Source organism: Crocodylus porosus, unplaced genomic scaffold (assembly GCF_001723895.1).
Source record: "Crocodylus porosus isolate Cpor-Errol unplaced genomic scaffold, CroPor_comp1, whole genome shotgun sequence".
Lineage (NCBI taxonomy): Eukaryota > Metazoa > Chordata > Crocodylia > Crocodylidae > Crocodylus > Crocodylus porosus.
In genome coordinates this window covers 69,537,778-69,545,372 of record NW_017728909.1, presented here as the reverse complement: position 1 = coordinate 69,545,372, position 7,595 = coordinate 69,537,778, and positions in this window count along the sequence as shown.

Here is a 7,595-nt window from a genome sequence, read left to right as displayed (position 1 = left end):
CCCACTCCACGTCTGGCCTTTAGGGATGCACCTATTAAAACAGGTTGAAAATCCCTGTTCTATTTCATGTCAGTCTAAGAGGAGGGAATCCTTAAAATATTTAAAGTAAAATTAGTATGGAATGAGTGAAATGCAGCAACAAAAAGCTAAAAATAAATTACCTTTCCTGAATAGGAAAAAAGAGAGAACGCAAAGCTCAGGTTTAGCTCCACTCTTAATGATGGTGTCATGCAAACAATGCAGAAAATATGGCTGGGGTAGTAAGCTGATGCACAATTCAATTAGAAGAGAATGTATACCACTGTATTATGATCAGCAGCAATGCCCACTAAGAGCTGTAGGGAACTGTATGGAAGCCACTCCCCACATACCAGGTTTGCATCTCTGGGGCAATGTAGTGCTCCCTACCACCCCATTGCTCCAGGACTGGGTCCTGGAGACCTGGCACTAGGGCTGTGCAAAGCTTCAGGTCCCGATTCAATTCAGAGGAGATTCCGCCTGAATCAGTGGTCAAATCTCCAAATCTGAATTGAATCAGGGAACCAATAAAAAGGTCCAAATTGATTCAAAACTCTCTGAATCTTTAGAAAAGGTTGAGATAGCTTTAGTGATTCAGGTAGTTCCCACCCGCTGTAGCAGGGAGCTGCAGCTGGACTTGGAGCTGGTAAGTGGGGGCAGGGGAGGGAGGGCTGGAGGATGTGGGAGGGGACCACAGGGGGACCCCTGTTAGGCCCCATCCCCTGCCTGCCTCATCAGGCCCCCCCAACCCCCACCTGCTGCCCCAGCATCCCCATGGCTGCCCAGCTTGCCTCAGCTCCTGGTTCTTTAAAAAAAATCCCTCACTCAGTGGTTGATGCCCGGCAGGAGGCAATCCCTACTTCCCCCCACTGCATCCCCTGCACTGTCCCAGCCCCACCCCCCACGGCTGCCCTGCCCTCCCCAGCTCTGGCCCTTTGAGAAAAAAAAAAAACCTGAAAAAAAAACCCCTGACTCACCAACTCCTGCAGCTGCCTTGGGGTTTTGTGTGGTTAATGGAAGAGCCCCCCACATGATGTGGGACAGTAGGGATCACCCTCCGCAGGGCAGGAACTGGTGAGTCTGGGGGCTTGAAGTTTTTTTTCCTTAAAGAGCCAGAGTTTGGGTGGGCAGGGCAGCCATGGGGGCAGGGACTGGGACAGGAGGGGAGGGGTTGCGGGGCTCATGACAGAGGCCACCATGCAGCATAGGGCTGTGGGGGGCAGCAAGGATCTCCCCCCTGCCCAGCAGCACTTGGTGAGTTGGGGATTTTTTTTTCAAAGTGCCAGGAGTTGGGGTGAGTGCGGAAGCCATTGCTAGCCTGGGAGAGAAGACAAGGGATGGGCCTGGATGATTTGGCCAAATTGATTCAGGACATTGATTTGAATCACCAGATCAAATCACTGTCCCCTGTATCAGCCAAATCTTAATCCTAAACCACTTTGCACAGGCCTACCTGGCACCACCCCTCCAGCTGAGACTGTGTCCCAGGGAACTAGCACTACCCCTACCCAGCCCTGCAAACTGGGATCAGGTGCCAGATCCAGTGTATAGAGTCCAGAGCTCCTTGTGAGTCCAGAGATTTGGCAGCAGGTGAAGGGTGGCACCTCTCTCCTGCCACCAAATTTCCAGACGCATGACCTGGATGACATGATGCCATAGGCTGGATCTGGCCCATGGGCCAGAGGTCAAGCACCCCTAGTCCAGGCTACTGTGCTGGAAGATCAAAGAGCCAACACTGCTCCCTCTTACACATCAAAGAATTGCTAGCCATGGGTTTGGGGATTTTGCTGCTTCTGATTAAAGTTTTGAAGTTTCCAGGTCATTATGCCCATGGCTCTTAGGCTTTAATACAGAATAAAATCTATGTGACATTTGAGCAGCCTTCTGAGCATTCTTCAGAAGGGAAGTATGAGCCAAGCCTACCTATGTAACTGCAATTATAATTCAAACTCTATGTAACTGCTAAGAATTGCAGCTATGTAGCTATTTAAGGTGAAACAGAATTTATCCCTAGGAAACTCTGTTCACAGTATGGAGCCCTAAGATGCCTAATTCTTTTTGAATTCCAACTATCGAAGAACTTTCCTAAATTTTAGGCATGATGATACAAACGGTTACTACAATGAGGAACCTTAATGAATAAAGGCCTAGTATTATTATTCCTATTTTGTAGATGGGAAAAATAAAGACAATTAGTAAAACTAATTGGCTGAGGTAATAAAAAGAACCAAAGTCAGAGTAAAGATTAAAATGCAGGAGTTACTGATTCCATATTATATTTAATTTACTATAAAACCATCAGTAATAGTTTAGATGCATAACATATATACAATATTATTTGTTTTATCTGTTCAGTAATATATACATATTAAACTGCATTGCTAAATGCTGTACAAATTATGCTTCACTGGAGTGACCCATTTACCTTCATAATATGTGGAAACACAGCAAAACAGCTAACCTGCTAAAATTCAAAACATTGTTTATGCCCACTTATGGCCCCTTGGGACTATCTTTTATTTCTGAAATGTTTTAAGTTATTATAAAAAAAACCCTAACATTTATTTTTTAAATTGCTATACCCATTCAGTAAAAATCCTCCAACACTCATGATCAATAAAACTGAACATTGAATCATTATAATTAACCAATAATTTATGCATAAAGAATTGAAATATTTTCTTTCTTTCCTTCTTTTTCCATCAAAAGGAGATTCTATAGCATTAATAAATCCGCTATTTACTAGAGCTTAGGCTAATTTTTATCCTCATTATGGCCTACCATTCTTTCTGGCCAACCTAATCACTCAACAAAGTGACTGGAAAAAATCTCTTGTAGTTTTCTATGGGGGCATAATCTGAGCACTGACTCATCTGACCTTTCTCTGGGTTTTATTTTTTTGTTGTCATTATTATTATTTTGTTTTATTGTTCTAAGCTAAAGTTATTAAACAGATAATCCTATAATTTGGCCTGAGGGCAGAGAGGGGAATGTTGCTATTTTTATTCCTTGAAAATGTTCTACCAAATCTTGGTACAATTCCAATACAGTAGCAAAAAATTGACACCCTGGAGTAGTGTCTTAAAATCAGCTCTCTCAAGAATGAGCCAAGCGTAGGAATGGTAATGACATGTAGTTTGGTTAGATCAGAAGATCTTTTGGGCTCAGGAAAAAGGGGGTTCAGTGATGTAATGGAAACTCTTAATCCAGGAAAGAGATGTATCCTTGGACTCTTCTTCCTATTTTATTGACTGAAATGCACAACAAAAATCAATGTATCTTCAAAACTCCACAACTAGAAAAAAATCTCCTTTTTTCTTATTTTAATAAATGAAAATATACTTTCACTACAACAAGTAAATCTGTATGATTTTATCCCTATCAAGCATGTTCTAAGATTGGTGTTCTCATTCATTAACATTCCCAACAATTTCTGAGTTTATGAACACTTGCTTCTGATGTTTATTTAAGAAGCCTGGGTAATTTCATAGTATATTTAATAAACACTCCAGCAAAAAATTCCAGAGCATCCTTACTAAAAACTACCAAATAATCCTTCTATCCCAAACAAATTTAAAAAAAAAATAGAAAATGCTCTTGTCTCAAATCAGGATGAAAAATCAAAATATCTTTTTTTTCCCTAGAGATTTAAATCTGAACAAATGGTTCAAGTTAAACAGAACATATCTTTCCTTTCACTAGTTTTGCAACATTTCATTTTGATTGTGACTTTATTCCTTTTCAACCATTTTAAAACTAAATTTGCTAAAATTTTAGAATGAGAAATTCTTTCAACAAAAAAAATGCACTTTTCAAAATTTTGTAATCCCATATTTGTAATTTGGAGCATTTCAGAAATTTATTTTTCCTCCAAAGTGAGTCATAGAATTTATTAAAATGCTCTCAGTTCGTGAACAATTTGAGTTTCAATAAACTGACATTTTTCTGCAAAAAAAAGTTTTGTAATTACAAGCAACTTTAGATTTTAGGTCCCATTTTTTTAATGTATTAAATATATTAAGATATTCCATCTTTCTTTTTGAAACTCCTTTTCACATGCTTTATCACCTAAATCTTGTTTGTTCCCCTGTGAGTTGTCTTCAGAAATATAACCATCTTGCTATTTGGCTGTGTAGACAGATGGAGCTCTATGTGTATTTATTTGTTTATTTGCAGGAACAAATATAGTCTCCAAAATGCACATATTACATTTTTGCCCACTCAGGCCTGGACCCTGCCTGTTCCTGCTATGGGGTTACCCACTAGGTTGTGGCAGCTAAGGCTATAAGGCACCCCATTCTCACCTTTCACTGGGGAGGCAACTAATGTGACATTTTCTGAGAACTACCCTGCCACAGGCAGCCCCACCACATCATCCTACCCTAGGAGGGTATACTTTTGGTCATTCCCCAAGACCAGGAACCTCCTCCATCCCCATAGTTCCTACCCTGCCCTCCAGGTGTTTTGGGAGCAGCAGCTCCAGCTGATGATGTTCCCTCTCTGGTTTCCTCCAGAAATGAGCAGCTCAACTCTGAGGGCCTGGATTTATATTGAGGCTTCCCAGGCCCATCCTCCAAACCAGGATCCCTCCCACTGTCATGTGACTGCCACATTAGGTTGCAATACACCTGCCGGCTGCTCCACAGCCTACTTAAGCCTCATAAAGTGGTAAGTATCAAAGGTGCCTGGCCACTTTAGGTTTTCATTTGTCCATCTATTAGACAAAGAAAATAGAAGCAGAATTGGTTAAATAATCATTAAAACCTATTAAAACCTGCAGTTTTTACCTCTTCACTAACCAGGAGTGAGCCACAAGTGGGGCCCCTCCATCAATCAGTGAGGAGGAGGTATGGGGGAATCTGCAAGATTAAAGGAGTCACAGCACACCCCATTTCTGCCATGAATTTGGTAGGTCACTATATACAGACATTTGAATGCTGAAGCCCTGAAGAGTGGAAAGCTTCCAGTGCATTTGCACTATGTAATACATATAATTATTGTAGCATTATATTAAAAACATGCTCATACTCTACATGTCTTGTTATTAAATTGCTAGCACAGAAACGATAATTTTGTGTAGGCCTTGGTGCTTTGGTTAAGTGGGAAGTGTTAGAACAAAGTGGAGACAGACAAGCCAGTGCTGTTACTACCAGCACTTTTATTTTTATGGCTTCAACAATGATTACATCATCTGTTCTTATACTATTCTGCTTCCTTTTAAATTGAAATATTTTATCTGTGCACAATAGTAGTTAGCCTCAAATTGTTGACTCATATTAGAAATCCATTGAGATAGTAGTCTGAATTAATTATATTGGAACCAAACACCAAGAACAACAGAGTTTAGTTAGAGTTTGACAGCAAGGCCCGTTCTCAGAGTCTATTGTTCTACAAATTAGACACAAAACCAACTTTTCTAATGCCACTACAACCATATTACTAGTTGATAGAAGTTTGACATTGCATGAATTAAACTACATAGATGAATATAGTTCATTTGACTACCTTTGAAAAGGAAATTTTTAAGTTTCATATTTTTATGAAATTATTCAACTTCATAATTTTGGCTAGGTACAGACATTACACTTTTACCAGTATAAGTGATCAGAAACTGGTCTATAGCCATAACAGAACAGAAGTTTGACACATACAACCTAGCTATACCTGTAACAAAACAGAAGTTTGGTGCACACAGAGTTGTTTAAAAATGACAGAACCTGGTCTAAGATTTGCCCCCCATCTTCTTCCCCCCTCCCCTCCCCCCGTCTAAACAACTGTACTTACAGAAAACTGCATACTTTAGCTCGATTCCTCCTCAGGCTTTTTGAATGTCTTACCTAGCCTTTAATTACATAGAAAAAAGTTTAATCAATATAGCCATGCATTTCTTTCAATCATTGATCACTTATTCATAAAGAATTTAAGCTATCTGTTTATAATAATGCTGATTACAATCTTCTGATTTTTCATAAAAAACTGTATCAAGTTCTTTTACTCAGAAGGCAGGCTATGGTGGCACCTTATAGATTAACTCCGGAGTGACCAAAATACAGCTATAGGCTAGATTCAATTTGCAGAGCCATGTCATCTCCACATCTTAAAATTTGGTGGTGGCAGGGTGGGGCTAGTATTAACTGCTGTAGCTCCAGGAGCTGCAGCTATTAACATTCCTGTTGCTAATCCTATTGATACATTCCTGGATCCATTAGGAGATTTGTGGGCCAGATAACATAGATAAGGCCTGCAGGGCTGAATGAGTTGGGTACTACCAGATTCATGACCTTCTGTGGAGTCAGCCTACTTCAACAGATGCATCTTCCCTGTCTTCTGCCTATCTTCAGATTAACAGCACTACCTTCCTCTCTCCAACTTTTCTAACACTACTGCAACTATATTACTAGTTGATAAGTCTTGTACAGAACTCTCCAGTTATTTTACATCAACAAAAAACATTATAAACCTGGCAAAGTATTTTCTTTAAAGAAAAAAATATCACAAAAAATACTTATGTTGTAGCTATTTAAAAGCTATAGAAGTTCAATATGAGCTTTCTGTATTAGTTAAAAGATCACTTTTACCTATCATGGTATTTTCTCCTAGAAGCTCCAATAAAGCAATGCGCTCTCTCTATATATATGCGTCAGAGCAGTTATATGGAGGGAGGAGATAAACTATTCCCTATGGGCAAAGGGGATGAGACAAGGAGTCAGTAGTCTTAAATTGAAGCAAAGGAGATTTGTTTGGATATTATGCAGAACATTTCACTCTACGGGTGGTTAAGCAGTAAGCATTTGAAACAATGGGCCAGCTTCACTGTGAAATATATATCTTTGAACATTTTTTACAACAGGTTAGAGAGACACTTAACTACGATGTGTTTAGCCAGAAATCATACCTTGAGCAGGGGTTAGATTAGATGACCTCCTGAGACCCCTTCCAACCCTTCAGTCCTGATTCTATGATTATTACAGATAATTCACCAGGCATTATTCAAGTAAAAAGCAGCAACACGATAGGTAATAATCTGTTTTAACAGTCCAGTATTCATTGTGAAGCACCATACATTAATATGATCTTCAATAAAATCAAAATAAAAACCCTCCCATAAAAATATAATAAGGCCTTACAAATAATTTATCCATCCTGGTAGTTAATGCTAGGGATTTCAGAGAAAAGTGCAGACTCCAAAATGTTCCAAATTGTGCATTACACTCTTGAAGAAATTTCTTCATGACACTAATGGGTAATTAATTATTTTCTCCAGTACAATCTGCTAAATAACTTGTCACAAGGATGCAAAAAAGGAAGGAAGGAAGCAATAGATATACAACACTACTGAGACTATTACTACTACACCACTGGATGTCTACTATCTCTAGCAAGTGGAAACCACTAATACCAATTTATTCATACAAAAAGGAAATATAAATAGATAATATATTTTTCCATAATGGAATTCTTGGAATTATTTATATTATTATTTTACAACAACATATGCAGATTAGGGTTTATTTTTAGGGAAATAATTTCCTTTACTATGCTCTATGGATACAGTTGCTCTAAACATTGACTTTCTT